Source organism: Lycorma delicatula, chromosome 4 (assembly GCF_047948215.1).
Source record: "Lycorma delicatula isolate Av1 chromosome 4, ASM4794821v1, whole genome shotgun sequence".
In the NCBI taxonomy this organism is placed as follows: Eukaryota; Metazoa; Arthropoda; class Insecta; order Hemiptera; family Fulgoridae; genus Lycorma; species Lycorma delicatula.
Genome location: NC_134458.1, coordinates 91,164,081 through 91,180,991, shown reverse-complemented (window position 1 = coordinate 91,180,991; position 16,911 = coordinate 91,164,081). Strand labels below are relative to the sequence as shown.

The 16,911-nt window shown below is 33.0% G+C and overlaps 1 protein-coding gene across 3 annotated transcripts in view; it reads right to left on the bottom strand.

The window, feature by feature from the left end:
- The window catches only part of atos (atos homolog atossa), a 379,961-nt gene that overhangs the window by 306,634 nt on the left and 56,416 nt on the right, over positions 1 to 16,911 (bottom strand). The gene's annotated exons all lie outside the window — the stretch shown is intronic.

The window sequence follows — 16,911 nt, the reverse complement described above, 5'->3', positions numbered from 1 at the left end:
GAGGGGGCGTTATGGGCGTTATTCTGTGTTGCCAAGCATCCATCCCTTTAGATATAATGTCTGAAGTGTGGTATTTGTGTACTATATATAGTATATATAAATATCTGGCAACATTGTATATATCTAAAGGAATCGGTGAGCTGTCCTTTCAGAAAACTTGCTTGCATTTGAAAATGTTAACAGATGTAAATAAAAGCGAAGAAAAGCGCATCAGAACGTATAGGAATCGTTCAAAAATAAATATATTTATAAAAGCAAAACTTGAAGAAAAAATAAACTAAATAAATAAATTTAAAATATATTAAAAAAATCAACGATTACTAAGTGCTAAAAAACGTAATAAAAGTCTAGCTGTACTTATAAAACGAGAAAAAACATTGAAAACTAAAAGAATTTAATATAAATTAATCGTGGATAGTTCAATCTGAAAGAAAATAGTTAAAAACCAAAATAACCAAGATCGATCATACTCGTCCTGTGTTGGTCATCTTCCTTGTAAACATTTATTGAAACATGTGAACATCAAAATATTTCAACCGGGCATATCTGTAAGAATAATTAGGAACACTCTTCCGTAAAATCTCAGTGTACGTTTGCTTTAACAAATGTAAAATGATTTTTAAAGCCGAGATTCTAACCGTTTACTTCCTGGTATGAGAGGCGAATGCAATACAAAAAAATATTTACTAAACTTATTATTTACGTTCAAAAAGAGCAATTTAATTAGATTTCTGAAAATTTCATAAAAACTTAAAATAACACTAATAAATGATTTCAATTTATTGTGCTTAATTATTAATTCGAAATTACTCACTTGTATATAAACATTACACTTTAATTAATTAATATTTATCAGGTAATGTTATTCCTGTACTTGTAAAATCAGGGTAATAGAATAAATGTATATATATATATATATATATATATATATATGTGTGTGTGTGTGTACAGTTTTCTGGGCGCTTAGAAACAGAATACAAATTTACACCAAAAAAACCTTTTTAAAAATTATACAAAACAAAATTAGTGTATTGTAACAAAAAATTGGTTGCTATTTCGTCTCTTGAAAGTTATATTGCGTGAAAAATGTTAGTATATTATTTTTAATTATTAATAATATTAATAATTATTATTAATAATAATAATAATTATTATTATTAATAATAATAATATTAATTATTTTTCCAATAAAATGTTTCCCAGCTCTTCAGATTTTATTTACGAATTTCTTCAGATTTTATTTTCAAGACACATTTATTTTTTATTTCAGAAATATTCTAATTTAATTATGTATTTTTTTATAGGAAGATACACATCCAGTAATCATTTAATGAACAAGGAATTCACAAATTAAAAAGCAACGAAGAGGTTTTCAATTTGATCTAAATATACTTTTAATATTTTTCATTTATTTATATTTAAGCCTTATATTACACCACGTGGCCAGTTACGGCGAGTTTTATTTTATTTTTACAAGTTCTTCTGGAGTGGGTCAAGTTTCTCCAGATAACTTACGCTGAAGATCTTTTTTTTTAAAAAAAAAAACACTTTTAGAATAAACAATTTGAAAATATTTTTGATTGTTTGGCCTTATCATTGCTTACTCTTGGATTGTTATGACTTATGTCAACCTGATTTATTTTCAAAATAGTTCAGCGAGTAAGTTTAGGAAAATTAGAAAAGTTAGGTGAAAAATTAATAAACTTATCCTGAATTCCAAAGAGCCTTATCTGAGCTACATAAACAATTTAGCATTGTTTCTCTATATTTCGTTTCTTTTTATCAAGCCGAAGGGTAATTCTTTTTTACGTTTCATATGAACTGATAGACCTATCCATAATTGAAATAAAAGAAAAGCTAAAAAGATGTAAAACAAAATAATTTTAAAAAGGAAAATAAATAAAATCGTCTTCCTATTTTGTAGACGTTTTTATTTTATTTTATAAAATAAAGTTAAAAAAAAATTAATTATTTTTTTCTACCAGCTCATAGCTGACAGAATCGTAAAATTCTACAAATTTAGGGAAATATCAAGGAGGATTTAGAAAAAGTAGAATCCGCCGGGAAAGAAATCCTTAATCTAAAAAGTATAATCAGACAAAATAGAGAAGTAATTATGTAGTAACATTAGTGGAGTATATGAAAGCGTATGACAGAAAAACTTTATTTAATACTCTAGAAGAATTAGGAATCGATCCTTACACCAGACGCTTATTAATTAAAGAAACTTGAAGTGACACCTATTCCAAAATTAAGTTCATGTAGAAATATTTGAAAAATTTCTGATCAAATCCGCTGTCAGGAGACTGAAAATTACCGATTCCTTCAAAATAGTAATAGAGAAAATAATTAGAGTAACATTTTTTTTTTAATTTCCCGCTCCCGTGTGCAATTCCATCAGATTTTAGAAAACCGCCTCTCTTAAGATAATATTTTGTTCAAAAAATAAAACTTAAGTAGGAAAGAAACTTTTTTTTCTTGGAAAAATTTTTAGTTTCCATTATTTATTGTAAATAATACGCACATATTTTATTTTTTATTGATTGAACCTAAAAAAAATTCTTTAAGTTTTTTCCTACTATTTCTGGAAGTATATAGTATTCTCTTTTTTCTGTTTAGTTTCCGGAACCACCGTAAGGTATTACTTCAGAGGATGAATGAGAATGATATGTGTGAGTGTAAATGAAGTGTAGTCTTGTACAGTTTCAGGTCAATCATACCTGAGAAGTGACCCAGCCATCAAAGAACAACGGTATCCACGATGTAGTATTCAAATCCGTATAAAAGTCGCTTCTTTTACTAGGATTTGAAGCTTAGAACTTTCGACCTCGAAATCAGATGATTTGCTATGACGAGTTCACTGCTAGACCGACCCGGTGGGTTAAGTAATTAATTAGTACTATGTAAAAATGTTAATATAGAATAAAAATATGTGTAGTAAACATCGTCAGGATCAATAAGATTCTAAGATTCTATGACCTAACGAAGAACGTGTACAATAAGAAACGGATCTCAATGATGGGCAAGATCTAGCGCTATACAACAGTAATCCGGCCAGGAGTTTCATACGCGGCAGAATGCGTAGTTCTTACCGAGGGGAAATAAATAAACTGGAACTTCCTGAAAGACGGATACTAAGGAAAATCTTAGGGCCCAGAAAAATTAACGACGGTTGGAAATTAAGGAAGAATAATTTCCTTAAGAAAATAAAATAAATAGAAAACAGGGAGTTCGATAGAATTGGAAGCAATAGGTAAACGAAGATCGGCATTCTACGGACATCTGACAAGAATAGATTTAAACAGGATTACGAAGAGAATTTTTGACAAGTGTAATGGTGACAAGACGAATGTTAAACGTTTCAAGGACCTACGGGTAGCAAATATAAACGTAACGGATTTAAAAGACAGGAGGGTGATTAGGAAAAAATATTACAGTTCAAAGGGATCCAGAAGGAGAAGAAAGAATACGCTAACCTAAAGTGCTCGGAAGAAAGGAGGAAGCGGCACACTGAAAGAATAAAGGTTATTATTACTATGTGATCCTACAGTGACCGATGTCGAAAAAATATTTCTTTCCCGTAAATAAAAATCAGTATAATAAAAGATTTGGCTAATATAAATATAAAAATATTTTTTAATCTATAAAAATAAAATCGTTTAGATTTCATACAGAATAATTACATCAAAATATATATTAAAAATTATTTTAATATCATATTAATTAGTAGAGAGATATTTTATACAAGAAATTTTAGATATTGTTTAAATATAATTACTAGTTTTTATATTAACATATTATTTGCTACAACAAGAGAAAATACTTTTTCTTTTAGAAGAAATAAAGCTTTTTGTAAAAAACGATATCAATCAAACAAAAGATTTTTAAACGAACTTTAAATTTTGAACTTAAGCCATTTTTTCCTTTTTTATTATTTATTTTAAACTAAAAGCATAACTAGAAGATTACTATAAAATTAATAAAATAATTAAAAAGTGATAAATCCACCTTACCAGCAATTAAAATAGACACTCTTTCGGTTCTTAATCCATCGTCAGGAGAATAAAATATTGTAAAACAGTCAAATATTAAGATGAATTTAACAGTCATGACTGTGCGCTTGTCAACAGTATACTCTGTTATTGTTATAAACAGTACTGAGTATACTGTTGACAAGCACACAGACATGACTTAATTCATTTTAATGTTTGACTTTGTTTTATATTTTTTTATTCTCCTGGTGATGGTTTACGAACCAAAAGATCTAGAGAGTGTCTATTTTAATTGCTGGAAAGGTGGGCTTTTTAATTATTTTATTAACTCATATCAACGGAAAACATGTTTTAAAGAAGTATAATTTTCTAAAACTCTATTACCTTTCACGCTTATATAATTAAAAGACGGACCCTTTATAATGTTGATAAACTTGGGAGAATTTACTTCAAAACCTACAAATGCCATCGATTTCTTTATCTCTCTTACGAAATCATCCCTTTTGACATTAATCGGTTATAAAAATAATCCAATAATTATTATACATTTAAATCAAATTAACCTGCCAAAAATTTAAATTCCCTTTAATTATTTTATTTATTACATTTAATAAAATATAGATTTATACAAGAGCTATTTTAATTTATAAATGTGTAAACAGGTTTACTGTTTATTGTAATGACAATAAACTTGAAAGATAACTTGTAGTATCTATTTTAAAGTAAAAAATTCCGAGCTGCATTTAGCAGAGCACTGTATAAATATATAATCTATTTGTTAAAAAAGTTATGTAATTTTTTTTAAATAATAAAATTTAAAAGTCAACGTCCAAGAAAAAAAGCTAATAAAAGTAAATAAAATGGAGAGGTTCAGATAACAAATGAACTTACGATAGTTTAATATTATGGAAAACATTACAACAACTATCTATTTATTCTATTATAATCATAGTTATTTTGTCGGCAGTTATCTTCAACGTACAGTTACATTTTGAAACAACTTAATTTGATTATGACGTTGTATCTCAGAATATTTACATTGAGATTTTTTAATCGTTTTTTTAAATTTAATTATTAACATGCATTTAATTAAATCTACATAAAAAAGATCTTTTCTCCTACGAATCTGATAAACATAAACTTCCTGTCCTAATTAAGAGTATAAATTACATCCCTTACCATCTACAGGTTAGACAACAGCTGGAACATCTCATAGGCAGCAATCTAAAAATCTCATGGGCAGCGATCGTGAATAAAGTAAAATGCAAATAGACTAAGACATTTTTAACAGACCGGTTTTCACAGATCACCAGAATAAATGCATGCATTTATTAATGGCTAAAGATCACAGTATTGAACAATTTATACCAAAAAAATTCTAACTTTCTGAAAAGGTAACATTTGACAGAAATATTAACTTAGAACTAAAGAAAAAAAACATAAATGAACAAATTTTTAAAACTTCTAACGGGGATCGAATTATTAGAATCTAAAAAAAAACGGGATTGAAGATACTGTAAAAGGCCATGGGTCCTTTACCTACCAGCTGTACGATTTTAATACGCTTCAGGGTATTTTAAGCACAGTTGAAAACCGGTTGCCTATTGTTGTAGTTTCCTACAGTCTTTACACGTACACTTAGACGGTCTGGAAAAGCACTTTTTTTCTCTCTTTCTCTTTAATCATTACAGCGATCACAGTATGATGTAATGAAGAATAAGATTTTTACGCATTTTAACTCAAAAAAAAAAAAGATTTTAAAAGTTCATTATAAAATGCTGAAGTACAAATTTCAAGCATTTTATATACATTTTATAAATCGATTAATTTTTGGATTTATTAATAGTTTATGTTATCGACTGCTAGTTTAAAAATTTCGGTCGAAAGTATTTTCTATCGAGAAAACTAGTTCTTTATTCCAACACCGTACCGGAAATCTAATCTAGGTCCGAATGATAGATTAGTATTACTCATAAAGTTTACAAAACGCAAACGCAAAGATTCGAAGTAGTTCTAATTGAGGTGTATGAAATAGTGTTGGCAATGCTAATAGTAAAATGGAGGGATGGGGAACCACAACAGGATGTCGGTGGTAGCAAGAAGCAAGTCGCCGATTCAGTAAACTATCACTAGCCTGCTCCTCTGTTTTGGGAATTTTTATTGACATATAGGCACCATTTCCTTGTGTTTGAGTTCTATCCTCTATGAATTGGATCGCTGTAATCTTCCCGAAGCCTTACAGGCCGTAACACGTGACTAATCGTCTAACCGCATAGCACTGTTTAAAGATGCGCACCTATTTGTGGAAAAATCCGTGACCAGGGGAAGCCCGCAGGGTTCCGTTCTCGGTACTTGCTGTGCAACCCGGTCTTTGACGAATTTCTGAGATTGACATTCCCAGAAGGGGTCACGGCCCAGGTTAGCTAGATGGACATGCAAAATTAAATGATTTCTGTGCCCAGGACGAAGTATATCCTTCTCAAGGGTACAGACAAATTATCGTACAGTCGGAACCCCCATATTAAATATAAAGGCCGTGTAATCAGCCGAGTGAGAGTTCATAAGTACCTAGGTGTTTTGTTTGATGAGAAGTTGCTATTTAGCAACCACATTAAGCAAGTGGCGGCAATCTATAGACCCCCAGATCAGGGGAAGCCCGCAGGGTTCCGTTCTCGGTACTTGCTGTGCAACCCGGTCTTTGACGAATTTCTGAGATTGACATTCCCAGAAGGGGTCACGGCCCAGGTTAGCTAGATGGACATGCAAAATTAAATGATTTCTGTGCCCAGGACGAAGTATATCCTTCTCAAGGGTACAGACAAATTATCGTACAGTCGGAACCCCCATATTAAATATAAAGGCCGTGTAATCAGCCGAGTGAGAGTTCATAAGTACCTAGGTGTTTTGTTTGATGAGAAGTTGCTATTTAGCAACCACATTAAGCAAGTGGCGGCAATCTATAGACCCCCAGATCAGGGGAAGCCCGCAGGGTTCCGTTCTCGGTACTTGCTGTGCAACCCGGTCTTTGACGAATTTCTGAGATTGACATTCCCAGAAGGGGTCACGGCCCAGGTTAGCTAGATGGACATGCAAAATTAAATGATTTCTGTGCCCAGGACGAAGTATATCCTTCTCAAGGGTACAGACAAATTATCGTACAGTCGGAACCCCCATATTAAATATAAAGGCCGTGTAATCAGCCGAGTGAGAGTTCATAAGTACCTAGGTGTTTTGTTTGATGAGAAGTTGCTATTTAGCAACCACATTAAGCAAGTGGCGGCAATCTATAGACCCCCAGATCAGGGGAAGCCCGCAGGGTTCCGTTCTCGGTACTTGCTGTGCAACCCGGTCTTTGACGAATTTCTGAGATTGACATTCCCAGAAGGGGTCACGGCCCAGGTTAGCTAGATGGACATGCAAAATTAAATGATTTCTGTGCCCAGGACGAAGTATATCCTTCTCAAGGGTACAGACAAATTATCGTACAGTCGGAACCCCCATATTAAATATAAAGGCCGTGTAATCAGCCGAGTGAGAGTTCATAAGTACCTAGGTGTTTTGTTTGATGAGAAGTTGCTATTTAGCAACCACATTAAGCAAGTGGCGGCAATCTATAGACCCCCAGATCAGGGGAAGCCCGCAGGGTTCCGTTCTCGGTACTTGCTGTGCAACCCGGTCTTTGACGAATTTCTGAGATTGACATTCCCAGAAGGGGTCACGGCCCAGGTTAGCTAGATGGACATGCAAAATTAAATGATTTCTGTGCCCAGGACGAAGTATATCCTTCTCAAGGGTACAGACAAATTATCGTACAGTCGGAACCCCCATATTAAATATAAAGGCCGTGTAATCAGCCGAGTGAGAGTTCATAAGTACCTAGGTGTTTTGTTTGATGAGAAGTTGCTATTTAGCAACCACATTAAGCAAGTGGCGGCGGACGCCGTCTCAGTGATGCACAAATTTGTCGGCATTCCGACATTTGTCGGGCCGTCAAATGTACACGATGTACCGAGGTGTCTTTAAAAGCATTAACTTTTACGCTGCGCCCGTTTGGGCGCATAGGTTGGATATGAATAGAGCACTTCTTCAAAATTTAAGGAGTGCTAGCGCAGAACCTTAATTGTACGCACTGGTGCTTTTAGAACAAACTCCTACGAGGCTACTACCGTACTGGGAAAGGCTCTCCCAATCGATCGGGCAGCCATGTGGAGATTGCTAAGAGGTTGTGAGGCCGAGGTATTTGGGATGAGGTTTCGAGCCGGGCCAGTACCGGAGCGGAACGGTAATCACAATGCACCGGATCTAAATATTGTTCAGTTGCTCATCTTCCGTCTGCGGAACAGGCTGCAGAGCCTCGCGATGGACGCATGGCAGCTGGAATAGCACGCCACGACTAAGGGAAGATCCTTGTATAAATTTATACAGGATCTGGGGGGATGGTATGCCTCGAGCTCGTTTTTAATAGCAACGGATACCCAGGTGCTCACTAACCACGTTAATTTAAACCAATATCTGTTTCGGTTCCGCCTGGCAACTGATGAGCTGTGTGTCTACGGGGAGGTCAAATCAAATAAACACCTGATGCTTGACTGCCCTGCTCTTGGGGGGACCAGAGACCTTGGAACTTAGAGGTCAAGGGGAAAATTGGCCAGTCACAAGCGGTGAGTCAATGTGGCGAGAGCCGCATTGTCGGACCGTGTGGAAGTTCCTTGATGCGGTTGCTTTGTTCAACCGACATCAGTAGTTTACCTAAAGGAAAAGACTCCTACCGGACTACTGTGGGAAGCTACTCTAGAGATATACATGGCTGACCACCAGCCAATAAGGCTCCAAGCGCTTTAATATGGTGGACAGGTACTTTCTGGCATTCAGCGACTTAAGCGTGGCAGCAAATTGCTGTCTAGACGAAGTAAATTTTAATTTATAGATGTCATTTATATTTTTAGTAGTTGACGGGGTGCGCTTACCCATTTTAGTAAATATATGAAAAGTGAGCGGTTGGGACACGTAAGCCGGTGGTGTATGGCACCGCGCTTAGTTTGCTCACGCTGTTCGGTAAGCTCTAGGAACTATTTAAGACACTGGTTGCTAAACTGATTCGAGACTCAGCAGCCGTTTGTGGCACAGACATTCGATTTTATGCTTTAGGGCGACCTAATGGGATGGTGGCGGTAGAAATCCCAAACAAACCAAATAGCCTGCGCTTCAACTGTGCTTTCTAAACATTGATTGGTAATAGTATATTTATCATTAAACGAAGTGGTCTGATAAGAATGTTCTGAAGTTGCTGAAAAAAAGAACTATATCAATAACATTTAACACATACTATAATTTACCACTTTTTATTCGCTTTTAAGGTAGATATCTACGTGGAAAAAAATTCGCGCGTACTCTGAGAAAAGTGTAACTTAATGAATAAACGTTTATATAAAAGTCATTAAATTATTTAATTGTAAGATTAAACAGATTGTAAATTAGAATTCGCAGAAGGAAGAAAAGCTATTTTTTTAATAGTCCATTTTAGACAATTTGATATTCCCTAAAATTACAGAAAGCACTTCTAAAAAATAACTTTATGTACTATGTGTAATGAAGATTTATTTTTGTTCTGGAAATTGGAAGAAAAACCCTTAATAATTAATTATTACATGAGAGCGTTAAAAAATAATAAATTAAAAAACGATTTATTTTGCGCTTAATTTAAAATACGTATTGTTTCGTATTTTCCTCATTATTATAAAAATTAACAACGTACAATGGGACACACTAATAATATGAGAACAATCCTACGTCTATATCGGGGGAAAAATCAAGAACTAGTATTAATAAGGTTTTACCCTTGATACATCAACCTTCACCTACAAAGGAAAAAGAAAGATAAAACCAAATAAAAAGATTGTAATAAAATAGACAAAATAGGAATAAAATATCTGAAACACTAGTAAAATGGAGACCAGAAAGATGATTCTGCAGCCTACTGCATTAATGTAAGCCCAGTGTAGATATCCACTTTGCAAGGGAAGGGAGTGTCTAACGTTATAAATGATCATGCGCCGTTTAGTAATATGAACAATACGCCTTTTACGTAGCGACTGCGGCGGTGGCAGTAGCGGTAGGCGCAACTCAGCGTAGTGCCTAGACCAAAAAGTAGGTCACCGTTTCAAATAGGCCAACAAACAACGAGCGTCGCGCAAGCAGGTCGAACCGAGATCAGCTGATTTCACCAGTTTCTTATATGTTGTAATGCAGTTTTACTTTCGGCACAATATAGAAAGTACAAACACAACTGTTACTGCTAATCGTTATTCTTACATCAAACCTTGAATGTGTGTTTGGTTTATAGGAAATTAATAAATTAAATAGGCTAATAACTTACAGCAGATAATCACTACACGCGCACCTGCGCGCGCGCGCGCGCGCACACACACATATATATATATATTCTTTTTAGATATATATATATATATATATATATATATCTATTTATCGGGTATTAAATATTAACGTCAATCTTATAGTGTAAGTCAAAAATGCAATATTTATTAAATATACAATGAAAAATATTATTCCACATACAATTGAGTAGGTTTGGGGGGGGAAGTACCCTAGAAACATAGGTATATATCCCGTAAAACAAATAAGCTGGTCTGTAATAACTGAATCGTATTTAAAACTACGAGTACAATGGTACACAATAAATGATTTGTCACACCACCCTTAACAAATTTAGTCCCTACTAACGAAAGAAAAAAGAAAATTATTACTGACATATTTGTAACCATAACTAAATTAGATGTGTATATATGTGTATATCTGTAACCAATTTAACAGAAGAAGATTACAATAATTATTATCATGTCGATAAGGAACAGCTGTTCTAATAACTAGCAAGTTACGTAAACAATTCTCGCTTACGTCGTCTCGTAATGATCATCTTGCGTAAATTGCACTCCATCCTGAACATTGATTACTTAGCGAAACAATTATGAATCGCACTTGATTTTAATTATGGTTCAACAACGAGTCGCATATAAAAATTTAATTGCACCCCTTGCGGTACAACTTTGCATTACATTTTAACGCATTATTATAATATAATGCCTCAAAACAGCAGTTTGTTTTGCTTTTATCGATTTTATATTCTATTATAAATTGATAACTTTTTTATTGAGTAACAAGTGAAAACAAATAATTTCTTGTCACTTCTTAAATATTACCGTTATTCTTTTCTTTTTTATTCATTTAAAACATTTTAACGATTGCTAACGATTGTTATTCATTTAACGAACATTTTAACGATTATTAATTTTTCATTTTAACGACGGAAACTGTGTAATATTTTTTTCGGAATAACTGGTGTCATTTAGTTATGAATTACACATAAATTTTATTTTATTATAATATATTTCAATTAATTAAATAATTTTTCCAACATGCAATATTTTAAAAATTTCTGAATTATTAAAATAAGAAAAAAAATTACAAATATAGATAAATGACTAATATTTAAAAATAAAAAACTCCGGTGGTCTGAAAGGTAGTGTTCACAAATGTACGATAGTTAATGTGTTAATATTCCGTATTTAAGGCTGTTTGTGTCAGTACGAGCTTTCCAAAAATATCGTTCCTATCATATATAAGGAATAAGGAAACGATTTACAATACGTATTGCGTGCGCGTTAGGTTTCATAACTGAAACGTTGTAGGCGGCGACCTGATATAAAACCCCAGCCACTCCCGAAAATGGAAAAACCATCCACAGTAATCCCGATCTCAAGCATCCAATGCAGGTTACTGGGAAAAGTAAACGGCAAAACGGTTTCTTGTTATTTTCTTCATTACTCCAAAATATAGTTGAATGTCAACATACGACTAAGGCAATCAATCTTTGACCGGTTTCTCTTGTAATTTAGTTATTTACATGTAAAAAAGCCAAAGGGAAAAACAGGATAAAGTTAACGAATTAATGTACCTCTTTCAATTGAAAAAATCAACCGATGGGGATATACAGGAGGCGGTGCAAAATATAGAGAAAAGGAACCGGAGTAGCTGACCTGCTTGAAAGGACTCTTACCAAAAAAAAAGGGATGCCTACAGTTTTTTTCCTCATTGATGAAGTTTGCATATTTTATTAGAAGACAATAATAAAGAATGCCTTACTATAGCGAATTTAAAATGCTACTAAATGCGAATTTAAAAAGAAAAAATTAAGAAAATGAACGACAGGAAACACTAAAATTATTTTAAATAATCAATAGAAATTTTTTTTTCTAACAATAATTAAACATAAAATAAATTAAAAGTCTGTATTTTGGAAAATGATACAACATATTTATTACTTAATAGAATAAAACGTAAGTTTTAACCCAATAAAACAGAACAGTTTTAAGTTGAATTTAAAAACGTAAAACAAAAAATCAGTTGCGAATTTACTTCTATTTCAATTCTCTTAATTGGATTTTATCTTCAATTCGATTTGATGTCGATTCTAAACTTTACTTTCCTGGCATCATAGCTCTAGAGCTATGTTATAATAAGAACCAAATATGATTGATAATCAATCAGAGAAAGGGGTATGAGCTTTTTATCATTTATCGAAGTTTCATGACTCAGGGACCCGATAAAACAAAAACAAATAGGGGCTTTTTACGTTCGTACGTATGTTGGCGTGTTGGAAACTTAATAACTTTTGAGTGGATTAACAGATTTTGACGAAATTTTGTACAGAGCTTCAGGTATATGGGACAATTTTTTGATAAAACTTTGGGGTCAATATCACAAAAAAGGAGAAGGTGGGGTTAGATAATTTTTTGGGATTAATTTTCTCAAAACTTTTCAAACATAACTCCACTTTATAATAAACTCAGTACATGCGTGCATCCTTATCTTACTGTTTAAAAAAAATTGCCCCAAAATTCCTTCATTCTCCAAAAATCGATAAAATCTATCTTTACATTTTCTGAACATTATTTAATAGAGTTTTTTTTATCTCTTCCTAGGCGCAGTAGTAATGCAAATGTTCCAAAAAAAGAGATCTTTGGGGGCAAATTGGGAGGTAAGCGAGCCGATCAAAGCTTAAAAATATCGATTTTTTTCAAACAAAAAACAACCTTTTTTGTTTTATATAAACTTATAATAATGGTGCTACAATAAAACTTCTTCATAATTCATCCCCCCCCCCCCGCAAAAAAAAGGTAATTTTTTACTGGTTGTATATTTTTTAGTAGATTTTCTTTTTTAGTTTCTGCCATTTAATATAGTAAACATAGAAAAGTCAAAAAAATTTCTTGGAAGCTGATTTTGGAGGGGAAGGAGAGAGCAGAAAAAAAATGATTTTTTAAATCTTTTAAAGTTTTGTTTGGTTTATTTAAATATATAATGATAATTTTACAATAAAACTTCATCATTAATTATCTTCATCACAATAAAAAGAGATCTTAAGTAACTTTTTAAATATATCATTATTTTTTCACTAAATAAGAATAAATAACCAACACTATAATAATTTCAGGTGTGGTTTTTATATTTTATCAAACGATCTGATCGTTGAGGTTAAAGCACAAACATAGTAAAATTGTAGTGGTTTCTTATTCTTATAAAAAAAATAAAGAAAACTTATTTAAAAACTGTTAGTAAAGTTGGCTAATGAACAATATATATTTATAGTTATTACATTTTAAACAAATAAATCTGATGTAGCAACTACGGCTATCAAGTTCACCTTATAACCCTCTACGAACCACAAAATATATTTTTTGAATTAACGGTTCTTGCGTTACGAACCAACAAAAATACACATCTAGATTTGAAAACTTATTTTTTCTAGTTGTATTATGTCTATGTTTGTTATATTTGTAATAAATTTCACTTATATTTGAAGCTGATGTAAACAAACCGTTCCAGCGTAAGGTATGATTTGTAAAACCAATCTTACCGTAGTCAACAGATTTTTCTGTATACATCTTCTACTTTCTATGCAACCAGGCGTCAGCTGCGATAATAAAAATAAAGAAACTTATAAACACCTGAATATTATTCATTACTTTAACATTATAGCAATATTTTTTATAGTTGTTTAACTTAATAATACTGAGATGTGCAGCGGTAAATATTTTTAGTGAGCTCAAGGTCACGGTCCACCGATAACCGTGTTCAAAGTTTGCTTATATCAGTTCTAAACATAGATGGTATACACATTATAAATGTAATACGAATACAGAACTTTGTAGATATATTTATTTATTTATTGTTGATAGAACACGTCCATATACCCTGAATTTAGAGCCGATATACTATTATACGGGTGGCCTTCTTACACAAACAAAAGAACCGTGGAACACAAAGAGAGTAAAATACAAACAAAGACACATAAGTAACTCTCCTCTACATAATAAACTGGACTGTTATCCCCCCTTTTTTACAATGCAATGACATCTAAAAACACGACCGCAAAACTTAATTGAAATTTAATAATATGTGTTTTTAATGTACCTTGTACTAAAATAACTGCTATTAGAAGGAAATGTTTTTAATGACAAACAATCATACATAATAAATATTTATTTGATCATTACTCATTTATGTAAAGACAATTTTTATTTTAATAATGAAAGTTTGACGAGAAATATGAAAAAAGAAGCTCCGGCAAAGTTTAAAATTCTATCATTTTCGTAGAATTTATTCCTCCAGCAACAAAAATGAAAATTATTCTTACGATTATGACGTTACTTATTTTTAACGTATTTTCTTATTTAAGGAAAAAATTTCTATATTAAAACAACAAAAATATTATTAAAAGTAATATACTAAATTAGTTATAAAATTCTGTTAAAAAACTTAAACTATTTTAGGATATTATAACAAGCCGGCCTCCGTGGCGCGGGTGGTAGCATCTCGACCTTTCACGCGGAGGTCCTGGGTTCGAATCCCGGTCAGGCAAGGCATTTTTCACACACGCTACAAAACACTCATCTCATCCTCTGCGGAAAAAATTGCTTGACTGCGAACCCAGATTAAAAAAAAAAACTTTTAACAATACATTTTCTCATTTATCCATACCCAAATGACGTCCCATTTATAGAAAAAAACTCAATAAACACTGTTTCAACAAACATGTGTGTGTCGTTTCGCACAATGTGGCGAAACGAATTAATATTTTCAACGCTTCTACGACTAAATTTCCATATTCACTTAGATGAGCAAACCAAAACGTATTTAAATCTTCAGATGTAAATTGTAATTAACGTTTTATCAGCAGAAATTTCGATGAGCTGGTAGTGAACCTCAACCGGTAATTTAGTTGCTGCAACAACGATTTCACTAAATGGATTCAGTTCCTATCTCTTCAAGAAATCATTTTTATCTTACGGGAAATAATCCGACAACTGAATTTTTAGCTCGCGCAAATGCATCTTGGTGCTACCAGAACAGTAGTGAATAATAGTGTCTTCTTCATCCAAATTTTTCTGAATATACGAGAGCTACTCAGAAAGTAAGAAACGTTTTGGAATTTTAAAAAACAAAGTACAAGAAAAACTTTTTATTATATACATGTGAAAGAGGGACTAAAATACTACTTTTCAACATAATCACCATACAAATTCAGGCACTTATCATAGCGGTGGACAAGCTTTGAAATTCCTGTGTCATAGAATTCTGCCGCCTGTGATCTCAACCACTCAGTGACGCACCCATCTTGCACAAAATTTGTGGTAGCCTAGCTTCTGTGAAACAATTTCAAACAATAAAGTCCGTGAAACTTGTGGGAAACATAGAGAAAGCTCAGTTATTGTGAAACGGCGGTTTTCACGAATCTTTTCGTCAACTTTGGAGACCAGATCGTCAGTCACAATGCTCGGACGTCCACTCTTCTCTTTATCGTGAACGTTTGTTCGGCCATTTTTAAACTGAATGCACCACTTCCTGACAGAACTTTCACTCATTACGTTGTTCCCGTACACTTCACACAGTTCCCGATGAATTTCTATTGGTTTTAAGTTTTTTGCCAACAAAAAACGAATCACAGGCCGCACCTCACAACTGGCGGGATTTTCGATTGCAGCACACATTTCAAATTTGTATATAAAAAAACAGGCAGTGGGGAGATGTTCCCGTTGTCACGGCTGGACGCTGACTGAGGTGCCGTGCACGAGCACACCAATATATACGCGATTGGCGTGCGCCTGGCGGCGTCAGGTGGAAACGTTCCTTACTTTCTGAATCGCCCTCGTAACTGGAAGCGAGAGGATACATATCAAAACTTTTGCTTTGAAGGCGAAAAATTCAGATATCAAACTTCTTAATGAAAGCATGAACTTTGTCTGTCATTAACGAAATGTTTTTATCACGTCCTTGTAAATACACATTCAAACCGTTTAAATGCGAAAATATATCAGCTAAGTAAGCAAACAAGAACATATACTCATTATTCTGCAAGAACATTGAGAATGGCGTTTGTTTATCCTGGAAAAATATTATTAATTCACCTCGCAATTCCAATAACCGGGTTAAGACTTTCCCCCGCGATAACCATCTAACTTCTGTATGAAAAAAATTTTTTTTTTACCCATCTCATAGCATACTTTAGCTAACAGCTTATTCTGTAATGGTCGACTTTTAATAAAATTAGCCATTTTTATAGCTTTATAAATAATTTGAGATTTGTCGACATATTTTTTGTAACAAAAGGATGTCTGTGAAGGAAGCAGTGTATTCCGCCCTTGGTATAAGACAATCTTAATTTTTTTCAGAAATTCACTGATTTTTTTTGTTATCACCTCTTCACCACCACTACACACTGCAATACGTTTTGCTTAATGTATGTTATAATAGCTTCATAAAAACATCAAAAAGACATTGTGCTGCTGCATGACTGATTTGCAAAACACCTCATTTTCTTTGAATGATCTGTCTCTACCGC